This window comes from Esox lucius, chromosome 16 (assembly GCF_011004845.1).
Source record: "Esox lucius isolate fEsoLuc1 chromosome 16, fEsoLuc1.pri, whole genome shotgun sequence".
Classification (NCBI taxonomy): Eukaryota; Metazoa; Chordata; class Actinopteri; order Esociformes; family Esocidae; genus Esox; species Esox lucius.
Window position 1 is genome coordinate 21,094,154 of NC_047584.1, and position 22,381 is coordinate 21,116,534.

The following is a 22,381-nucleotide window of genomic DNA, read 5'->3' on the forward strand; positions in this document are numbered from 1 at the left end:
TTGTTAAAAAATAACTAGAAGAAACAGACATCATAAAGCATCCACATGTTGTCTTGACACACTGCCATCTGATTTAAAATATATATTTTTTAACTCTATAACAATGGACCTACAGCAAATAGTTAATAGCTCTCTGCAGATCATGCATTTTCCAATGTCTCTAAAAACAGCTGCCATAAGCCCCTATTAAAAAAAAAAAGAGAACACTGGATGCATCTATATTAAACAACTACAGACATGTATCAAATCACCCTTTTATAGCCAAGATCATAGAGAAGATTGTCTTCAATCAACTCAGCAATTTTGTGAACTCAAGCGGTCTCTTAGACAAATTTCAGTCATGCTTCCAATTTCACCACAGTACTGAAACAGCCCTGATAAAAGTTTTAAATTATATACGGCTGAATACTGATTCCGATAAAATAACAGTTCTGGTTCTATTAGATCTCAGCGCAGCATTTGACACTGTAGATCATAGAATACTTCAAGATAGGCAAGAAAATTGGGTAGGACTCTCCGGGACAGTCCTTAATTGGTTCAGATCTTATCTAGATGGCCGGAGTTACTTTGTCACCACTGGTAATCATGAATCTGGTGGCTATGACATGCAGAGTTCCCCAGGGATCAGATCTAGGACCGCTGGGCCAAATTCTACAGAACAACAACATTACCTACCATAGCCATGCAGATGATACTCAAATATATGGCTCTCGAACCGTATGAAACCTGCTCAATAGACTCACAGTGTCACTGTATAGAACACATAAATACCTGGATGAATCAAAATTGTCAACAACTTAACCAAGACAAAACAGAGATTATTGTTTGGCGACAAAAATAAAAGAACTATTATTAGTAAAGAGATTGGCCCTAAAAACCAGGGAGCAAGTGCATAATCTTGGTGTTCTGATAAATGTGAGGTCTGATTCTAACAGTCATATCAAAGCGGTCACCAAAACAGCATTCAATCATCTTAAATATATTGCCAGAATCAAGGGCTTGTTGTCCCCAAAAGACCAAGAGAAGCTCATCCATGCTTGTATCTCTAGTAGGGTTGACCACTGTAATGGCTTCTTAAGTGGACTCCCCAAAAATACTGTGAAACAGCTGCAGTTCATTCAAAATGCTGCTGGTAGATTGTTAAACAGGACCACGAGAACAGAGCACATTACTCCGGTTCTTTGCACTGGCTTCCAGTCAGTTACAGTATACATTTTAAAGTGGTGCTTTTAGTTTATGAATCACTGAATGGTTTAGGCCACAAATACATTTCTGATGTGTTTGAAGAATATAAACCGAGCAGGGCTCTTAGATCCATAAACACAGGTCAGCTAAAAGAGCCCTGAGTCCAAACTAAACATGGTAAAGCTGCGTTTAGCTGGAATAAAGTACCAGATCTTAGACGTGCCCCAAACATATCCATTTTTAAATCCAGATTAGAAACACTTCTCTTTTCACGCACCTATGACTAAGCACTTATACTTAACCGCACTGTTTAGCCTTGCAGCTTTTATAGCTTTCCTATTTCTATTTTCTTAGTCTGTTTTATAATTATGTTGTTCTGATGTTTTCATTTGAGTATGTGTTTTTATGCTATTGAATTTGTATCTATTTTTTTCCCTTTTTCTTTCTAAAGCACACAGGATTGCTTTTATGTATGAATTGCGCTATATAAATGAACTTGCATGCTTGCTTGAATGTTTGGCCTTGTTACAGACACGCACAGGTGAAAATGGGAATTAAAGGTGAATTTCCTGTGGCTTTTTAAATTGCAATTAGTGTTTGTGTATAAATAGTAAACGAGTTTAACTCTCACGTGGATGCACTGAGCAGGCTAGATACTGAGCCATGGGGAAAATAACTGTCAAAAGACCTGCGTAACAAGGTGATGGAACTTTATAAAGATGGAAAAGGATATAAAAAGATATCCAAAGCCTTGCAAATTCAATCACTTATTAAGGTTGGTTACAATATGCACGACAACACCTTGACTCACCTCACAGCTACTGGCACACTGTAATTTAGACCAAAATAGAGCTTTGTCACAACCTTAAGCAATACGTTTGGAGAGGGTTCAACAAGGCCTATAGTGAACAGAATACCATCCCCACTGTGAAGCATGGTGGTGGCTCACTAAAGTTTGGGGGGTGTGTGAGCTCTAAAGGCACAGGGAATCTTGTGGAAATTGATGGCAAGATGAATGCAGCATGTTATTATAAAATACTGGCAGATAATTTGCATTCTTCAGCATGAAAGCTGTGCATGAGACGTTCTTGGACTATCCAGCACAACAATGACCCTAAGTACAAGGCCACATTGACCCTCCAGTGGTTACAGCAGCCATCACAATCTCCTGATCTTAATATCATCGAGCCACTCTGGGGAGATCTCAAACGTGCTGTTCTGTTTGCGCAAGACGACCAAAGACTTTGCATGACACCTGCAAGAATTCGGGGCCTCATAGATGACTATTACAAAAGAATGAACGTGGTCATTGATGCTGAAAGGGGTAATACACAGTATTAAAAACTAAGGATATGCAGACTATGCAGGCGTCAGTAAAAAAAAAATATTTGTTGCCATGTTTTGTTTTATGATTGTGCCATTCTGTTATGACCTACAGTTGAATGTGAATCCCATAAGAAATCAAATACATTTGTATTTCTTTACAAATGGTACATATATTACCAATTCTCCAAGGGTATGCAAACTTTTTAGCACAACTGTAGTTTAAATAGCTGTTGCAGCCCCTTTGGCTGAAAACATTTTGTTTGGTTAAGACCAAACTAGAGAGAGGTTCTAATATTATGGAAGTCTAGAACCACCCTAGTTACATTTTTAATGATTTTCTAAAAATGTGCCATGCTTCGGTGAATTGGATTTAAATCAGACCCATTTTATGTGATAAAGTATGGTTGTATTAAGTTTCTCTGCATAAGGAAATGTAATTTATGTTTTTTTTATTAAGAATCGCCTTTGGCAGCGATCACAGCCTTGAGTTGTCTTGGGTATGCCTCTACAAGCTTTGCACACCTAAATATGGGTGGTTTCTCCTATTCTTCCTTGTACATCCCCTCAAGCTCAGCCAGATCGCATGGGGGAGCGTCGTTGAAATGCAAACTTTAAGTCTTACCACAGATTGGGTTCATGTCCGGGATTTGGATGGGCCACTTAAGGAGATTCGCAGGCTTGTCTCAAAGCCACTCCAGAGTTGTCTGGGCTGTGTGGTTCAGGTCGTTGTTGTGCTAAAAGAAAAATCTTCACTCCAGTCTGATGTCCTGAGTGCTATGGATCAGGTAGTAAAAACTGCAGCAATTATTCTACTTATTAGACAAGTAAAATTTGTTGACTAGTAGCAATCGATTAGTTCTCTCAATTATAGCCAGTTTTCCAATCCCTGCAGCTGAGAAGCAGTCCCATAGCTTGAGGCTCCCACCACCATGTATTACCATAGGGATGGTATGTGTCAGGTAATACGCGGTACCTTTTTCCAGACAATACACTTGACACAATAGTCCTAATAGTTTAATTTTGGTCACCAGATAAGCTTTACTTTTCCTCTCACAGCCATGCATGTGCCAATTTGCAACTCCAGATGGCATGCCTGATGCCTTTTGGCTTCAGTCTAGTTCTGCCAATGATCTATGCCTCTAAACAATTCTGAGATCTACAGGGAATTCCTTTGACTCCACCGAATTGATCACAAGTAGACTCCAATAAATGTTTAGAGACATATAAAGGATGAACAAATGACAAAGGATGCATCTGAATGTAACTTGTTTTTTGCAAAGGGTCTCAATACTTACATGAGATTCATTTTAATATTCAATCAACTGGTACAAATTTCTAAACTTTTCGCTTTCGCTTTTTTTATGGGGTATAGTGTGTAGATTGATAGCAAAAAATATGGATAAGATGATGGGGTTGGAATATTATTTTGGAAATACTGCACCACCTCCCTTAAAAATGTACCATGCAAACCAGCACCCCACTATAAAATGCCATCAACTACAAACCAGTGATATAGTGGCAGCCTGCCCATAAGTGTTTTAGGTTTGGAGCCCAACTTGTGATTGAAAGAAAATCTTATCACTATTTTTAAATATATATATTTTTAATTATGAATTAACGAACACATTCTCATGAGTGGGAAACATTCTTACTTTGTTTTCCCCCTCGACCAATTTTTCAATTACTACCATCAGTACCACTGGGTGGTACTGATGGTAGTACCAATGGGAATTGGGCTAGACATCCAGCTTACATAAGCAAGAAATTCTCCCCTATTTCTACAAATAAGTTGTGGTAATCAGAATCTCTAGTTTGTTAGTAATTGTTCTTCTACCTATAAATGTACTTAGATTTTCTGTCAACAAGAAATGTATTTTTTTCGCTATAGTATTATACTATACAGCATTGTAGCTTTGCGATCAATATTCCATTGTTGTCATGAGCTAAATCTATGCTTGCCACTTGCCACTGATATTTATTCTTGCCCTGCCGACAGAAATATTAGATAAATAAAAATACTTTTTATTTCTTTGAGCAATAACTGACTGCATCAAGGAACCACAAAGCATGTGTGCTGAATAAAAAATGCTGTCACCACATAGCACCACCCCTATTAAGCTGCCACTGAAATGGTGTAAATATTTTACCATTGTTTTACCACAAACCCCTATTACACCCGTTGGTTTTTAGTTTGGAATGGCTGTATGAAAAATGTTGTACCATGTATTACTGTTTGTTCTGGCCATATGAGCAACGTCCAGGGTAAGGAAACAAAATAATTTGTAAAAGTGAACAACTTCGTTAGGGATCAGTCTTCTGTCAGTGCCAAGTTCTTGGAATGCTCCTTTGAGTGTCTTCCTGTGAGATAAGGAATTTACTAATCAGAAATGTCAGTCTTTGGCAACTTACTGGAATGTGGATGGAATTCTGTAGCTTCAGCCAAACGCTAGGTCAGATTAAAGCTAAGGAGCTCAGACTGAAGCTAAATTGTGTTTATAACTCAGTTTGAGGCCTACAGTTGCACCCCCTTTGACCTACTCTTCCTATGGTTTTTAAAAGGAATCAAGTCAATGCAGCTGATATTCTCCTAAGACACCAGCTTAGCTAAACCTAATGATTCACTGATGTCACATCTTAAACACAATCAAACACAGATATTGGCATACAAATATCAACTCATAATAAGTCTTTCTAAAACCTAAAATGACATGTTCTAACACATTTGAAGAATCTCTAACAAAAAACAGAGATGGGCAGGAGGAGTGGAATCAAACATGTGCAAGGCTGTTTAACAAAAAAAATAACTATGCATCAACAAGATATCAAATGTGTAGTCTTAAATCTTCCTTTAAGGCTATATAGTGTTTTCTGAAAATAATGCACTGTTTACAAATACCTGATTAATGATGTGGCATGACCTTTTAACTAACTTCATGAAGAATTAATAAGAAATGTTCTTGAAGAATCAACAATCCAAATTGATCAATGACTGCCCCTTTTAAAAGGTGACTGAAACACTACTCGTGTGTATTACCCAGTCAAATGTCCCAAATTATATTCATCCTAGTATTTAGAAAGTTGTGGCGGAAATCATTTATTTATTTATTTTTTAACCCTAAGGACTGACACCCCTTAGTGCTACTACAAAAAACATTAGCTCAGAATGCAATAAAGGATTATGACACAACAATATTGGTAAAAGTTTGAATCCTTAATTGCATACAGAGCTAAGAAAACATGTGAGTCATCTCGATACAATTATGGAGTAGCTTACCACAAAGCACAAGCCAATTTTAAAACAAATATGACATCCATGCCATGGAAAGTTCGAGCAATCACTGGTTTCCTTGCCTATAGAAGTAAACAAAATGTCCCTAAGGCTGTGTTCTAACAGGCAGACCAATTCAGATATTTTTCTCTTTTAACCAACAACAAGAGATCTTTAAGTCAGGAGCATAACACCCTGCATGTCACTGCTGGCATGCCTCTGAAGCTAAATAGTTTGGTTCTGGTTGATCCCTGGATTGGAGACCAGATGCTGATGGAAGTGGTGTTGTAGGGCCAGTAGGAGGCCAGGGGCCAATGCTAACTTTTTTCACACTGGCCCGGACTGTATTTTTACTGGCTGGAATTTAATGAAAAAAAAGATATATAGTATGCAAATAGCATATCAGAATATTGATTTATGGCACAGAGATATGAGACATGAACGGTTACTGTTTACATGTAACTGCTGTTTACATAAATATGATGCAACAATCATTACTTTTTAATATGGTTATCAAAATATTACTATAAATATCATTAGCATGTTTTCATGAAGATACTTGCTTATTTGATGTGTCATAAAAGCATGAAAATAAAACAATTGAGGTAACATATTTACGGTTACATACTTATGGTGCAATACAGTACTTGACTGGCTTCTTGTGTGTCACTGCTAGCAAGTGCTTAGGCAGGCATCGTTAACATGACACTTACTGTTGACAAGCCATATGCTTGTCAACAGCGGTTTCTCCATCTGTATTCACGCACTATGCTTTCTCCCTATTCACAACATGGTAGGCTGTGGTAATTCGTTTTTCAACTTGGCTATGAACTGCCACCATAACGTGGTGGAGGGGTTTGGGTACCTGAGTGACCCTACGAGCTATGTTGTCTGGGGCTATATGCCCCTAGTAGGGTCTCCCAAGGCAAACAGGTCCTAGGCGATGGGTCATACTATGAGCGGTTCAAAACCCTTTAATGATTGAAAACATTTTGAGGACCGTGACGTCGCCCGGTATGGTGCAGCCGGGGCCCCACCCTGGAGCCAGCCCGGGGTTGGGGCTCGTATGCGAGCGCCTGGTGGCCGGGCCTTTCCCCACAGGGTCCGGCCGGGCTCAGCCCGAAGGAGCGATGTGGGGCCGCCTTCCCGTGGGCTTACCACCTGCAGGAGGGACCATAAGGGGTCGGTGCGTAGAGGATCGGGCTGCAGTCGAAGGCAGGGGCCTCGTCAACCCGATCCCTGGACACTGAAACTAGTTCTAGGGACGTGGAACATCACCTCGCTGGCGGGGAAGGAGCCTGAGATTGTGCGTGAGGTTGAGAGGTTCCGACTAGAGATTGTCGGGATCACCTACACGCACGGCTTGGGCTCTGGAACCACACTCCTTGAGAGAGGATGGACTCTTCCCCACTCTGGAGTTGCCCATGGTGAGAGGCGGCGGGCTGGTGTGGGTTGGCTTATAGCTCCCCAGCTCTGCCGCCATGTGTTGGAGTTTACCCCGGTGAACGAGAGGGTTGGGGATAGGTCTCTCACTGTTGTTTGTGCCTATGGGCCGAACGGCAGTGCAGAGTACACAACCTTCTTGGAGTCTCTGGGAGGGGTGCTGGAAAGTGCTCCGACTGGGGACTCCATCGTTCTACTGGGGGAATTCAACGCCCACGTGGGCAACGACAGTGACACCTGGAGGGCCGTGATTGGGAGGAATGGCCCCCCTGATCTGAACCCGAGCGGTGTTCAGTTATTGGACTTCTGTGCTAGTCACAGTTTGTCCATAACGAACACCATGTTCAAGCATAAGGGTGTCCATCAGTGCACATGGCACCAGGACACCCTAGGCCGTAGGTCGATGATCAACTTTGTTGTCATTTCATCTGACTTGGACATTCGGGTGAAGAGAGTGGCGGAGCTGTCAACTGATCACCACCTGGTGGTGAGTTGGATCTGATGGCGGGGGAGGAAGCTGGACAGACTCGGCAGACCCAAGCGTACTGTAAGGGTCTGCTGTGAACGTCTGGCCGAGTGTCCTGTCAGAGAGATCTTTAACTCCCACCTCCGGCAGAGCTTCGACGGGATCCCGAGGGAGGCTGGAGATATTGAGTCTGAGTGGAACATGTTCTCCACCGCCATTGTCGAAGCGGCCGCTCTGAGCTTTGGCCGTAAGGTCTCCGGTGCCTGTCGAGGCGGCTATCCTTCGAACTTCCGGTGTCCACCACCGGGTAAGGGATGCCGTCAAGCTAAAGAAAGAGTCCTATCAGGCCTGGTTGGGACTCCTGAGGCAGCTGACGGGTACCGGCAGGCCAAGCGGACTGCAGCCAGGGTGGTTGTGGAGGCAAAAACTCGGGCCTGGGAGGAGTTCTGTGAGGCCATGGAGAAGGACTATCGGCTGGCCCCGAAGAGATTCTGGCAAACCGTCCGGCGCCTCAGGAGAGGGAAATGGTGCCCTACCAACGCTGTTTACAGTAGAGGTGGGCAGCTGTTGACCTCAACTGGGGATGTCGTCGGGCGGTGGAAGTACTTCAAGGATCTCCTCAATCCCGCTGTCACGTCTTCCATTGAGGAAGCAGAGGATGAGGGCTCAGAGGTGGACTCGTCCATCACCCGGGCTGAAGTCACAGAGGTAGTCAAGAAACTCCTCGGTGGCAAGGCACCGGGGGTGGATGAGATCCGCCCTGAGTACCTCAAGTCTCTGGATGTTGTGGGGCTGTCTTGGTTGACACGCCTGTGCAACATCGTGTGGCGGTCGGGGACAGTGCCTCTGGGATGGCAGACCGGGGTGGTGGTCCCTCTTTTTAAGAAGGGGGACCGGAGGGTGTGTTCCAACTACAGGGGGATCACACTTCTCCGCCTCCCCGGGAAAGTCTATGCCAGGGTACTGGAGAGGAGAATACGGCCAATAGTAGAACCTCGGATTCAGGAGGAACAGTGTGGTTTTCGTCCGCGCCGTGGAACACTGGACCAGCTCTATACCCTCTACGGGGTGCTAGAGGGTTCATTGGAGTTTGCACAACCAATCCACATGTGTTTTGTGGATTTGGAGAAGGCATTCGACTGTGTCCCTCGCGGCATCCTGAGGAGGGTGCTTCGGGAATATGGGGTCCTGGGTCCTTTGCTAAGGGCTGTCGGGTCCCAGTACGACCGAAGCAGGAGCTTGGTCCGCATTGCCGGCAGTAAGTCAGACTTGTTCCCAGTGCATGTTGGACTCCGGCAGGGCTGCCCTTTGTCGCCGGTTCTGTTCGTAATTTTTATGGACAGGATTTCTAGGCGCAGCCAGGGGCCGGAGGGTGTCAGGTTTGGGGACCACACAATTTCGTCTCTGCTCTTTGCGGATGATGTTGTCGTGTTGGCCCCATCAAACCAGGACCTTCAGCATGCACTGGGACGTGTGATGGAAATTCCATGTATCGACACTCGGAGTAAGGAACACAGACAAAGTTCTCTTGGCACATTCTAACCGTTTTATTAACTATTATGCACATATGAGAGACGCGTCAACCGCTTACACACACATAATCGTCTGAGGAGTCTCTGACTCAAAACATCATTTCAACAGTATATAAAGACAGAAAAGGGGTGTGGTAAGATGCTGCCATCTGTCATGTCAATCAAACACATTCCCTTTGTTCTATCACACAAGTCAAATGCTATCTTCTCCTATCCTGTCCTAAGACCCATTGATCTGCATCTACCCCCATCCTGCTGGCACTTCATGTTTACCTCAACACCTCATACTTCCTTTCCCACAGCACAACCAACATTCCTTTTCTCATGTAAACAGTTGCTCAGTCAGTTAGAATACATTATTAAAGAAATTTCCACAACAGACGGTTTGCAGCAGAGTGTAAAGCGGTGGGGATGAAAATCAGTACCTCCAAATCCGAGGCCATGGTCCTCAGTCGGAAAAGGGTGGCTTGCCCACTTCAGGTTGGTGGAGAGTGCCTGCCTCAAGTGGAGGAGTTTAAGTATATAGGGGTCTTGTTCACGAGTGAGGCAAGGATGGAACGGGAGATTGACATACGAATCAGTGCAGCTTCTGCAGTAATGCGGTCAATGTATCGGTCTGTCGTGGTGAAGAAAGAGCTGAGCCGCAAGGCGAAGCTCTCGATTTACCGGTCAATCTACGTTCCTACTCTCACCTATGGTCATGAGCTTTGGGTCATGACCGAAAAGGACAAGATCCCGGATATAGGCGGCCGAAATGAGCTTTCTCCGCAGGGTGGCTGGGCGATCCCTTCGAGATGGGGTGAAAAGCTCGGTCACCCGGGAGGAACTCAGAGTAGAGCCGCTGCTCCTCCACATCGAGAGGGGTCAGCTGAGGTGGCTTGGGCATCTGTTCTGGATGCCTCCTGAACGCCTTCCCGGGAAGGTGTTCCGGGCCCGTCCCACCAGGAAGTGTCTAGGGAGAGGGAAGTCTGGGCATCTCTGCTTAGACTGCTGCCCCTGCGACCCGGCCCCGGATAAGCGGAAGAAGATGGATGGATGGAACTTGTCTATGCCATTCATTCGAAGCACGCAAATGTTCTTTGGTGCAGCCGCAGTGCTGTCAGCAGCCTGTTTGGCCGCAATACACACTATGCTACAGGGATGTAAGAGGTGGTTTTCGTTAGTTGTTTCGTTCCCCTAAAAAACCCTACCTTATCAGCTTTTGTTGGGAACGCATGACAGGTATGGCAGTGTTTTCACTTGTCATTTTCGACCGCACGGAACCTGTTCTTTTCACGAAAACAAAGATGATCACGTTCGCTTTTCCTCACATGATGCCATGTTTGGGTCCTGCTCTAGAATGCATTATTATTGGTCAAAAGAGATGAGCCATTGAATATTATCGGTAAAAAAGACGACACCAGAACTGTACCACACCGAAGGGGGAAAAGAAGCGGTACAGAACCATTTTAATGGAAGAACAAGCAAAAATGTGCGGTAAGAGTGGCAAAGATGACAAGCAAACGATTTAATACAATACAGTATTATGAAATTAAATGGGGAAACTGTCTTTGTCTACTCTGCCGGCAATACTCTGCCCTCATTCAGCATGGTTACGGTTGGTTGGTGTCCCTTTGGTTGATGCTTGGCAATGTGGGTGGATTGACATCCTGCCTGTTTCGCCCTGTCCGGGGCCTCCCCCGGATAGGGCCACAGTGTCACTGGACCCACGTCTCAGCCCCAAAGTTTTACGCTGCTATATTATTGTGCTGGGGGAGTAGGGTCAGTTGTCCTTCTCCATTGTAAATCCTTGTAAATCTAAGGAATGTGCTCTCTAAATATCATGAGGTCTTGGCCCAGACATCTGGAGTACCAAGCTCAAAAGACGCGTTGCTGTCCCTGTTCCTGTGTTGCAGATCAAGACGATACTAGTTGATTCCAGCTGCCCCTCTGCTGACCCCCCCCCCTCCCCCAGGTTGTCCCAGTCCTTCTCCATTTACTAATTACTACAATTTGTGCTCTTAAGATGTTCACCCGACACAGCCAGAAGAGGACGGGTCACCACTCTGAGCCTGGTTCCTCTCTAGGTTTCTTCCTATATTTCAGCCCCTTTTAGGGAGTTTTTCCTAGCCACTGTGCTTCCAAACTGTTGTTGTTGTTTGCTCCTATGGGTTTCAGGCTGGGTGTTTTGTAAAAGCACTTTGTGACAACTGCTGATGTAAAAAGGGCCTTATAAATGAATTCGATGGATTGATTCTGGCCCAAAGTTAGGTCTTAATTATCCCCAGCTTCTTATTTAATATCAAAATCAGATTTTGCTCAATATTGATCTTACCTTAAAAACAAGATCTAAATTGGGTTTTTACTCAATGTTATGAAAATAAAACACTTCCAGCATTAAACCGAGTAAAAAATGACAGCACTTTATACACTGCTGTTAGTGTCTAGGCTTAAAAAACATGCTTTAGCAATAAGCATGATAACCTGTAACCTAACACCCAACCTTTCTCCCAAAGGAAAGATTTTTAACATCAGTGGCAGATGTCTTTTCTCTAATCTTTAGAGAATTAGTAGGCCTCTCGTACTCTTAAGATCCAGAAGCTTCTGTCCATGTGTAGTCACATTCTGATCATATATTTATTCGCTAAATGTTCTTTAAAGCATAGGCTACTGTCAGCTCTTCCTGATGAACATTTCTTACACTCTAATTTTCCACTGAATTCCTCTCTCCCATCACGTTTCTTCTGATTTGATAATATAGCCCACGTCGCTGACTCATCTCTCTGAAGATAGCCACTATGCAGTTTATTTTTTGAATTTTCAAAAAACTGCAGGCTTCAGAAAGTATTCAGACCCATCCGCCTTCTACACATTGTTGTGATTTACAGTTAATTCATAATTGTGAGAATTTTTTTTTGTTAATTGTAGTCCACCTGCAGCAAATTGTAATGATTGTACATGATTTCCAATATAAACACCAGTGTGTGAAATAGAAGTTTGGTAACACTAAGACTCTTTAACCAGAGCTGCCCATCTGGTTAAATTAAATAACCAGGGAAGAAGAGTTCTGAAAGAAGAGTTCTGAAGACTAGGTAGAACCTGCCAGCGGGACAGCCACCTCCATCAATCATACCTTTATTGCAGATTGTCTAGACGTCCTTAGTAAAATACATGTCACCTAACTCGGAGACCATTAGGAAAAAGATTATGAGGTCTGAAGAAACCAAAATCAAAATATTATGCCATACAGTGCGAAAAAAAACCTGGGTCCACCGGTAACTTTTTTTCTCATTGGCCCTAACGGGCCAGTTGGTCTGAAATCTACTGGCCCCAGCAGATTTTTACTGTTCTGAACTGAATTGAAAAAAATAAAATCGTATTGTTCAGAAGTACATGACATGTCTCTTAATGCATGAACAAGCAAAGAAGCAGGCTATCGTTAATGTTGAACCCTGACAAGGTACACCTGGCTAATATCACCTCTATTGTGAACCATGCCGGTGGGTGTCTCGTTACAAGGTTCAACATTAACGATGGCCCGCTTTCCCGGGGCCAGTAAAAGCTAAAGTAGGGCCAGCAAACAAAACAGTCATTGGCCCTTACAGGGACCCAGCATTGGACCCAGGGGGTTACGGGCCAGTGCTCAATTTCCCCATTTAAATTCAAAGTATTGAATTAAAACCTTTGCTAGTAATCTTTGTCGATCTTCCGGCTTAAATTTTTTGCTTGTTTCCCGCATTAAAATGTGTCTGTACCACTTCTTCCCTCTCCATGTGGTTAAGTGCCGGTGTCGTCTTTTTTTTGTAATAATATTTGATGGCTCATCTGTTTTACATTTTATAGTCATTTAGCAGATGCTCTGTTTTGACCAACAATTGTTCACAGTGCATTCAAAAGCAGGACCCAAACATGGCATCTTACGAGGCAAGAAAAAGTTCAGTGGGTCGAGAACAATAATCGCAAGGGATACGTACTGCTGTACCTGTCGTGCGTTCCTGATGAAAGCAAATAAGGAAGGGTCATTTTTCAAAGGAACAAACAACTACCAAAAGCATGCTCTTAAGTCCGTGCAGCACTACTCTACCTGTTGAACTAAATGTGTATTATGCCATATTTATGTAACCATAAATATATTAACTCAATTATTTTATTATCAAGCTTTTATAAGTGAGAAATGCCAAGCATCTTCAAAAAAATATGATAATTATATTTAAAGTAATATTTTGAACTATTTATTAAAAGTTAATGATGTACATTGCAGCATATTTATGTAAACAACAATTGCTTGTATCAGCTCATGTCTCACATCACATGCAAAACTGTGGTGTGAATCAATAATCTGATTATATTTACATATACTTCTGTACAATAAAATCATATTGTGTTTTTTTGTATTCAGTTTGGGCCAGTAAAAATTCAGTCCGGGACAGTAGATTTCATACCAACTAGACCGACAGGGCCAGTGAGAAAAAAAGTTCATGTTGGACTACTACAACTACTAATATAAAGAAGAAAATGATTAACCAAATTGAATTTGTAGCTACATAACATAGAATAATGGGGAAACTATTTAGTGTAGTTACCCATAGTTGTCCTATTTCACATGTTATGGTTGGAGAGAAGAGTCACAAATTAGGGATCAGCCATTAAAGAAAAGCCCTTCTAAAGAAATTTGAGTTCATTTAAAGGATCGTAATAAAACATTTGGTAGCAGAATATAATTTGAAGAAATTGGGTGAACATGTATTAATGATTACTAACTAAAACAAATATGTCAAGCAACATACTGATTAATTGAATATTGGTGAAAAATATACTGCCCAGGATATAGTAATATAACAATAGTCCTAATACCTGTTACACTCATCTGTGTTACAATTAGCCCCAGTCTTCCCCATGCCCTCAACATTTCTACCGAGCACAAACACGCCAAAACCATTCTTCTACTAAAACTTTGGGTGAAATAAACGCTGCAGATCGTCCATCTTTTGGAGTTCAGAAATAAATGTAATAGGCATTTCCGGTGATACACCAATTTCTACAGTAGACATCAAACTCTTCCAAATGATTGTGTGTGTCCCCCCCCCCCCCCCCCCACCCCCCCACCCCGTGACTGTATTAAACAAGCGTGTACTGTGCAATGACTGGGCATGCATGTTTATCTCCCTGCCAGACTCAAAATTTGACAGCGCCTCGTGAGGAATGTTCTTTTTTCCGCAAAGAATGCCTCAACCAAACCATTATTAATAAAAACGATGCTATGGGACTGCATGCATTATATTTTGGCTGTAGTTTTGTCTGGTCATTTACCTAATAGGTAATTTAATATTATTATAACCTAAAGAATGTATCCCATGGATAAGACCAATTATACTAAACGAAAGTATAACGCTATGAAACAGCAACAGGTTAAAAGAAACCCATTAATACCAATGTGTAATGATTGGCATTTGCAACACGCATTACCACAGATGTTAATCAATCTGTTTTTCAATTGGTTTCAGGGGTCTCGACCCATACAATGTACAGTGTTAGAACAATACGGGAATATTTGTTCCCAATTTAAGTATAGTGATTATAATCGTCTGTATTGCTACAATATCGCCTATCTACAGACAATGTAATGCAGCAACTCATTAATATAAAATACATTATGACAGTAGAATATGCTACAAAATATGCTATCTACAATATACGCGATACTACACTTGAAAAAGAAAGTCAAAAAGCCATACCTAGAAACAGACAACATGATAACTTTACCTCTGTCTGAATAGTTGTAATTACCAAGTCAAGCTAATATGCAGACGATGTCTCATCTCGCAACCGCTGCATTAGCTGGTCATATTTGCGTTTCAAATAAAATATACCTGAACAAACGCCCTCGTGAATGTTGTGATTTATATCCTGTTTGCGTGCGCAGCAGCAGTTCCACTACTCTTTCCAGAAGTAGGGTTTAGGACCCGTTGGAGACCGCGCCAGTGTGAGAATCATTCACATATTCCGCCATAATGGATTTTGGCAAATAAATCACGTGTCGCGTAATCCTGGAGGCGGGGTCACAGGTTGATGTTGGGTTTCGTATTTTAACTGAAGTAACTTTATGTTGCCACCCGAATGCGGTTGTCATATTTTTTAAATAACATACGGCCTCCTTAACTCAAGGGACTCCCCTTTCGCTAAGTCGATATTGGCTCATCTCTTGATGCTGTTTTGGAAATATGGCAGAAGTACCAGCACAACAGTCGGATTTCATAGTTTGCTTAGTAGAATAATATTTATTTTGATTTTCAGGGTCTGCTCTGGTGCTATGATTAAATCAACGTGAAGTCATGACATTCTTACAAAGTGATAGCACATCAGGTAGGAAATACCTTTATGAACTGTTATAATAGTTGATCATTTATACATCCTATACATACTGATATGTCATAAACAGTACATACATGCCTACACCAGTCGAAGTTGTATCGAGCACATAGGCCTGCACTGGCTGCGTTGACAATAAGGAAAGTCAATAACTTTCCATCTACATGGGCCAACACCCATTTCTGACGTAGTCTCGGGGGAAAACGTAACATGTTATAAGTTAATTTGTAACAGCCGATTTCTTAAGATATCTTATGTAACCTTACGTTACATTACAAAGCGCTACCAAATCGTATTTTAATTTTTTTCTAAAACTTATCAAATCCCAAAGAGACATCAATAAAGAGAGATTAACAAGGGGACATACTGTCTCCCTCTCAATCAATAGGGATTTCTCCAAACTTATAATGTTATTGGGTCTCTCTCAGAAACACATTCAGGTTTATTTCATTCTGGAGCAGATTTTCATTCAATAAACAAGGGACATCGTTCCTGTCAGGCACCACTTCCACTGGTAATTAAATGTGGAATTTTCCCAAAATAACAAAATGGACACAGTCCGTCTTCAGAATCTTGCCCATAACCTCTGCGATGGCAGCACTGTGCTCGACCAATTGCACTATTGATGCACTATTGCACTACCAATTGCACTCTACTGATTCAACCTAAAATATACATGATTGATTTTTATTATGGACACTTAAAGTTACAGATAACACCTTGTCATACAGCGATGCTTCCCCCTAAGTCTGCAAGCCTCAGATATCAGTGCTTGGCTAGCTTCTGCTTCTTTGACTTATGTAGGTCTGTTATTTGCAGGCCATGTATGGTCAGACTGTGAACATGGCCCAGACTCTCTAAAATCAGTATTATGCCTAAACTTAACCTAACATTAACCATAAATCTAACTCTTAATGCCTAAACCTAACCCTAGTTGTAAGCTTTACCTTAAACTTTACCCCTTAGCCGGAAATAGCCTTTTTCCTTATCGGGACCAACTGTTTTACTCTGTCTGTGAGAACTTCTGGTCCCTGTGTGTATAGAAGAAAAATCAGGACAACACATACACACTCTGCCTGTCTGTTATTTGGCCTGTTTCCCCTCTGTTTCTTTGTTTAACACTTTCGCCCACTCTTCCTATCTCTATCTCCTCCTCGCTTCCAAAGATGGGAAGTCTGCCAAAATGATACACAATCTAAGTAGTACTGCTATGAACAATGAACGGTTTGATCAACTTCACATTATATTAATATTTCCTAATTGAGAGCAATTATAGATGTTTGCTGCATATGTTTGGAAAATAACCACATCTGCACTATTAAAGAAGAATTAGCAGAGTAATTTGAAAAAACAATAGACATAAGATGTAATTACTGAAAGGGTTAATACAGCGGTAAGAACTGGAGTCACATCAGAGCTCACAACATAATAATGTGAAAAAGGAAGGTGGAGCCAAATTAAATTGTGAAAATATGTTCGATTGTTCCTCTGGCTCCACTTCAACAGTTCTCAAATGTTTCATGATAAAAATTATTAGACAGTTATTTAGGATCCACATTTTTACCCTCCAGTGCTACAAAGAAACAAAAATATGTACGTCACACGGTAGCTTATCCAGTTACAAGATAATGTCCAATCTACTGTTTAGTGAGGCAATATCTTGCACCCGGAGTCAGGAGACAACACATTCAACTTCCCAAAATGATGGAGAGGACTCTGCTGGCTCTATTCATGACGGAACTCGTTAATCCTTCAGTGGAATGCTCTGTAAATATAAATCACTACAGCCACATTCAACTCTCAGTGAAGCAAAGGAGTACAGAATTAAACAATAAGCTTCTCTGGTTTTGTCAGTGGATGTCACTGAAGTGAATGGAAGCATATTGAGATCTTGAGGCGAAGCCTATTATCTTGGTGTCAGTTGTAGCAAGAGATAAAGATGATTTCATTGTAAGACATCTGCTTTCTCTACCAGGGGTCCTATGCCACACAGGAAAGTATTTTTCAAAGCATTTTTGGGTTGGGTGCACACAGCAGATTAATGTGCCGTACTCCACCCAGAAAGATAGTTGTTCTCCTCCTAAAGTCTTTGGTTTTTCTGCACCGCCATTTGAATAGGCTTCTCTGAGATGAAGTTTTACAAGGCTGAACATCCCAGGACAAAACTGGCTTCTGTCAGAGCTTAGGCTTTCACATTACTCAATTGTTTTTGTCAGTAATCCAAGAGCTGTAGATATAGAACTTCCTGAGATGTATGCCCTGAAGGACACGCTCTGCCTCGATAGTCATTTTTGTGATTACTGTTTTTGTGCTTATCGTGGCTGAATAAAAATGTTTCTGATTGAATGAACTCTCCTTATGGCAGGAAGTGTTGTGACACAGACAGACTGAATTGCAAAAAAACCCCACAAAATCACTGATGGGTGCCAGCATCAGACAGGACACCATTATCAGCAAAAGCAAAAAACAATGCAGTCGAAGAAATTATAATTAGTTGACTGTAAAGGACATTTCTGTTGTTTCCTCTAACAATTTCTTGGCATGCTGTTTTTCATCAAGAGAGTTTTAATCTCACTTATCCATTAAATAAAGCATTCTGCGGAGAGCTGATAAAAGGGATTGGACTTCGGTGTTGATTAAGCTGGACTCTCTTTCATCATCAAAGCACAGCTCTGTAATGCAGACCCCCTTCTTGAAGAACAGAAATTAGGAGAAGAGGGAGCCCAGTGACCTTTTTTCTAAGTCCACTCAATGTCCTTTTGATCAACAAAATATATATTTTCAACATATTGTGCATATAGGGAAACACTGTGATGCCTGCTAACATACTGTCTGTCAGAGCTCTGCAACTGGGGCTATTAGCCAGGTAGAAACACTCTACCAGACACTGTTCAAGCACACCGTGAAACTTCGGATGCAGCACTCATCACTGTTGTCTCCGGATGTAAAAGTGTGAGCCTTCACTGAATAAAATCCTGCATAGTAGACAGAGAAATCTCGTTTTTTTTTTGTACAGTAAATGTCAACTTTTGGGTTGACAATAATTTGGGTAAGAGGCCAACAATGTCTGCAGACAGCAACGGAGTGGAGGGTGCAGAGAAACACCATTCATTACCTGTCCAGTTCATCTCTTGTCATAGCTAACGTCAGGCTTGGCTTGAATATTTTCTTTTTTTCTTGATCAGTCTATTGATAATGACCCCATTGATACATTGATCTGGGGTTCCAACAAAGTGTTGGCATCAAGTCTATGGGAACATGAAAACTATGGGAGGAATGTCTACATGAAATTAATGAAAAAACTGTTAGGCCTGGTTAATGAACATACTTATGCAATGTTTCTAAGGAGAGCAATAAGTGTCCCTCTGTCAAAACCATTACAGAAATGCTACCATAATCTCATCTGCTGTATAAAATCCATTTGCTTTTATTCCTGCAGTAAACAGTAATTCTATTTGAGCTTAAAATCACCGAAGATGTGTAGGAATAAAACAGCTCCCCATCACTGTGATATTGCTTTGACAGCAAAGAGCTGGATTTTCTGGCTTTTTCTGGCAGTAAGATCAATTCCTCTTGCACAGAGCCCCTCGAGACGTGTGTGCTATCTTTCAGCAGAGAAGTTAACGTTGGCACATTTGTACATTGAGGCTAATGCAATCCAAACAAGGGGAAAGTGGAGTTACAGATGCCAGTGCATGGTGATACGCAAGTTAATGCATCTGAGCTCAAACCCCCTCCTAGCTGTGGAGGAACAGAGGTTTCCTTGTAGATGTAACATAATCCAATAATGCTCCTTTTTCCATGATCTTCTTTAACGTCAAGATTTGAGCCACCCACAGAAGAGAACTGATAACAAGGGTGGTGCCTGTGTGTCCAACTAACTTGATTATGACTTTGGGTTGTTGGTGTGTTCTGCGACATCTCAGCATATCTACTATCCTCACTTTATACAGTGGATATAAAAGGTCTACACACCCCTGTTAAAATGGCAGGTTCTTGTGATGTAAAAGAATGAGATAAAGATAAATTATGTCAGAACTTTTTCCACCTTTAATGTGACATATAACATGAACAATTCAATTGAAAAAGTTTTTGAGGGGGAAAAATCTAAAATAAAAACTCACAATAACCTGGTTGCATAAGTGTGCACACCTTTAAACTAATACTTTGTTGAAGAACCTTTTGATTTTATTACAGCACTCTTTTTGGCTTGGAGTCTATTAGCATGGCACATCTTGAAGTGGCAATATTTGCCCACTCTTCTTTGCAAAAGCGCTCCAAATCTGTCAGATTGCGATGACATCTCCTGTGCACAGCCCTCTTCAGATCATCCCACATATGTTCAATTGGATTCAGGTCTAGGCTCTGGCTGAGCCATTCCAAAACATTAATCTTCTGGTGAAGCCATGCTTTTGTGGATTTTGACGTGTGCTTTGGGTTGTGCTGAAACGTGAACTTCCTTTTAATCCTCAGCTTTCTAACGGACGCCTAAAGGTTTTGTGCCAATATTGCCTGGTATTTGGAACTGTTCATAATTCCCTCCACCCTGACAAAGGCCCCGGTTCCAGCAGAAGAAAAACAGCCCCAAAACATGATGCTGCCACCACCATGCTTCAATGTGGGTATGGTGTTCTTTGGGTGATGTGCAGTGTTGTTTTTGCGTCAAACGTAGCTTTTGGCAAAGCTCTATTTTTGCCTCATCAGATCACATGACCTTCTCCCATTCCTCCTCTGGATCATCCAGATGGTCAAACTTCAGACGGGCCTGGACATGCGCTGGCTTGAGCAGGGGGACCTTGCGTGCGCTGTAGGATTTTAATCCATGATGGCGTAGTGTGTTACTAATGGTTTTCTTTGAGACTGTGATCCCAGCTATCTTCAGGTCATTGACCAGGTCCTGCCGTGTAGTTCTGGGCTGATCCCTCACCTTCATCATGATCATTGATGCCCCAAGAGGTGAGATCTTGCATGGAGCCCTGGACCGAGGGAGATTGACCGTCATCTTGAACTGCTTCCATTTTCTAATAATTGCACCAACAGTTGTTGCCTTCTCACCAAGCTGCTTGACTACTGTCCTGTAGCCCATCCCAGCCTTGTGCAGGTCTATAATTGTATCCCTGATGTCCTTACACAGCTCTCTGGTCTTGGCCATTGTGGAGAGGTTAGAGTCTGTTTGATTGAGTGTGTGGACAGGTGTCTTTTGTACAGGTAACGAGTTCAAACAGGTGCAGTTAATACAGGTAATGAGTGGAGAACAGGAGGGCTTCTTAAAGAAAAACTAACAGGTCTGTGAGAGCCGGTTTAATTACTGGTTTGTAGGTGATCAAATACTTGTCATGCAATAAAATGCAAATTAATTATTTAAAAATCATACAATGTGATTTTCTGGATTTTTGTTTTAGATTCCGTCTCTCACAGTTGAAGTGTACCTATAATAATTACAGACCTCTACATGCTTTGTAAGTAGGAAAACCTGCAAAATCAGCAGTGTATCAAATACTTGTTCTCCCCACTGTATATTATCATTAGTTTCTTGCTAGGGCTTAGTTGGATTATCAACAGCACCCATTATCAAGTTCTCCCCACTGTATATCTAATGTTTTGGAAATTATTTTTTGCCTTTCTCCTGACTGATATCTTTCAACAATGAGATCCGTCTGATGCTTTGGAAGCTCTTTGCGGACCATGGCTTTTGCTCTGAGATGTAACTAAAAAAATCTCTGGAAAATCCTGCTAAAACAGCTGAACTTTATTTGTGATTAATCAGAGCCACTTTAAATGATGGCAGGTGTGTAATTACTTCTATTTAACATTAGTGTCATGAATGTCACCTTTATGTTTTAACATTTCAAATTGAAAGTACTTTATGTTAAATCACTAGACATTTGGCATTCAGAAACAACAAAGAAAAAACATACTAACCTCTTAATCCTTCTACTATGATTTGAGGTTAGCATTTTCTCAAGGTAGTGTGATCATCCTTATACTTGATTAACTTAATATTGGCCACTATATCTGTGGTTCTCAACCCCATACCCTACTGGACCTGGAGTACTGCTAGTTTTAACTGTTATGCAGTATACAGTATGTAATTAATCCTTAGGGGAAAAACAAATGTGACAGGAAATAATTTAAAAGATGTCTGTTATATGGTATTGTGAACAAATTATAATATTTTAGGCATTTATTCTGTTGTTTTTCTCCCTGCACAACAGGGATCCAAAAAAGGGAACAGTTATGACCTGTATCTATTCATAATGCTGTATTTTATGTAAAAATGACCTGGTTAAAAAAGGAAGTGGACCATGTTTCACAAATCGCTATTAAAGTACTTGTTATCATACAATTTAATGTTACATGTCAGTATATATCTTTTTGATTAAATGCTCTGGTTTCTGACGGAGTTGGCACTACAAAAAAGAAACTCTTCAAATATCAACTAGAATATTCAAATGTATGTCATTTAGCAGGGATGTGGTTTTAGAGGTATTTAAGTAGTGAATGCATATATGTTGATACCGGATTCAAACCCATTGCCACGCCGTTGACTGTGCCGTGCCCCACCAACTGAGGTATGTGGGACCCCACTGGCATGTATTCATTTGTAGGACAGACAAATGTGAATAAGACTGAAGAGAAAAGAGCATTGTTTTAGGCTGCCAAGGTTTCTTTGAAGTAAAAGCGAGGCTATGTTAGGGGGGCTGCTTTTAGATTTGGTAGCATGCGAAAAGCCAAGCAGTAGTGGTGGCAGGAACAGCGACCGGCTATCCCTCCTCCACAATGTAAGGTGCTGTAAGTGGATAAGAGGGATTC

At 41.6% G+C, this 22,381-nt stretch overlaps 1 protein-coding gene across 5 annotated transcripts in view; it reads right to left on the minus strand.

The window, feature by feature from the left end:
• hdac4 (histone deacetylase 4) overlaps nt 1-15,162 on the minus strand; it is a 159,076-nt gene extending 143,914 nt beyond the window's left edge. The window contains exon 1 of one of the 5 annotated variants that reach the window (XM_013137903.3): nt 15,070-15,162. The gene's annotated coding sequence lies outside the window, so the exon portion shown is untranslated. Of the gene's footprint in view, nt 1-14,934 lie in introns of all 5 variants that reach the window. The other 4 variants (XM_020054945.2, XM_010879854.3, XM_020054944.2 and 1 more) reach the window with 4 other exon arrangements.
• Between the last annotated feature and the right edge of the window lie 7,219 nt (nt 15,163-22,381).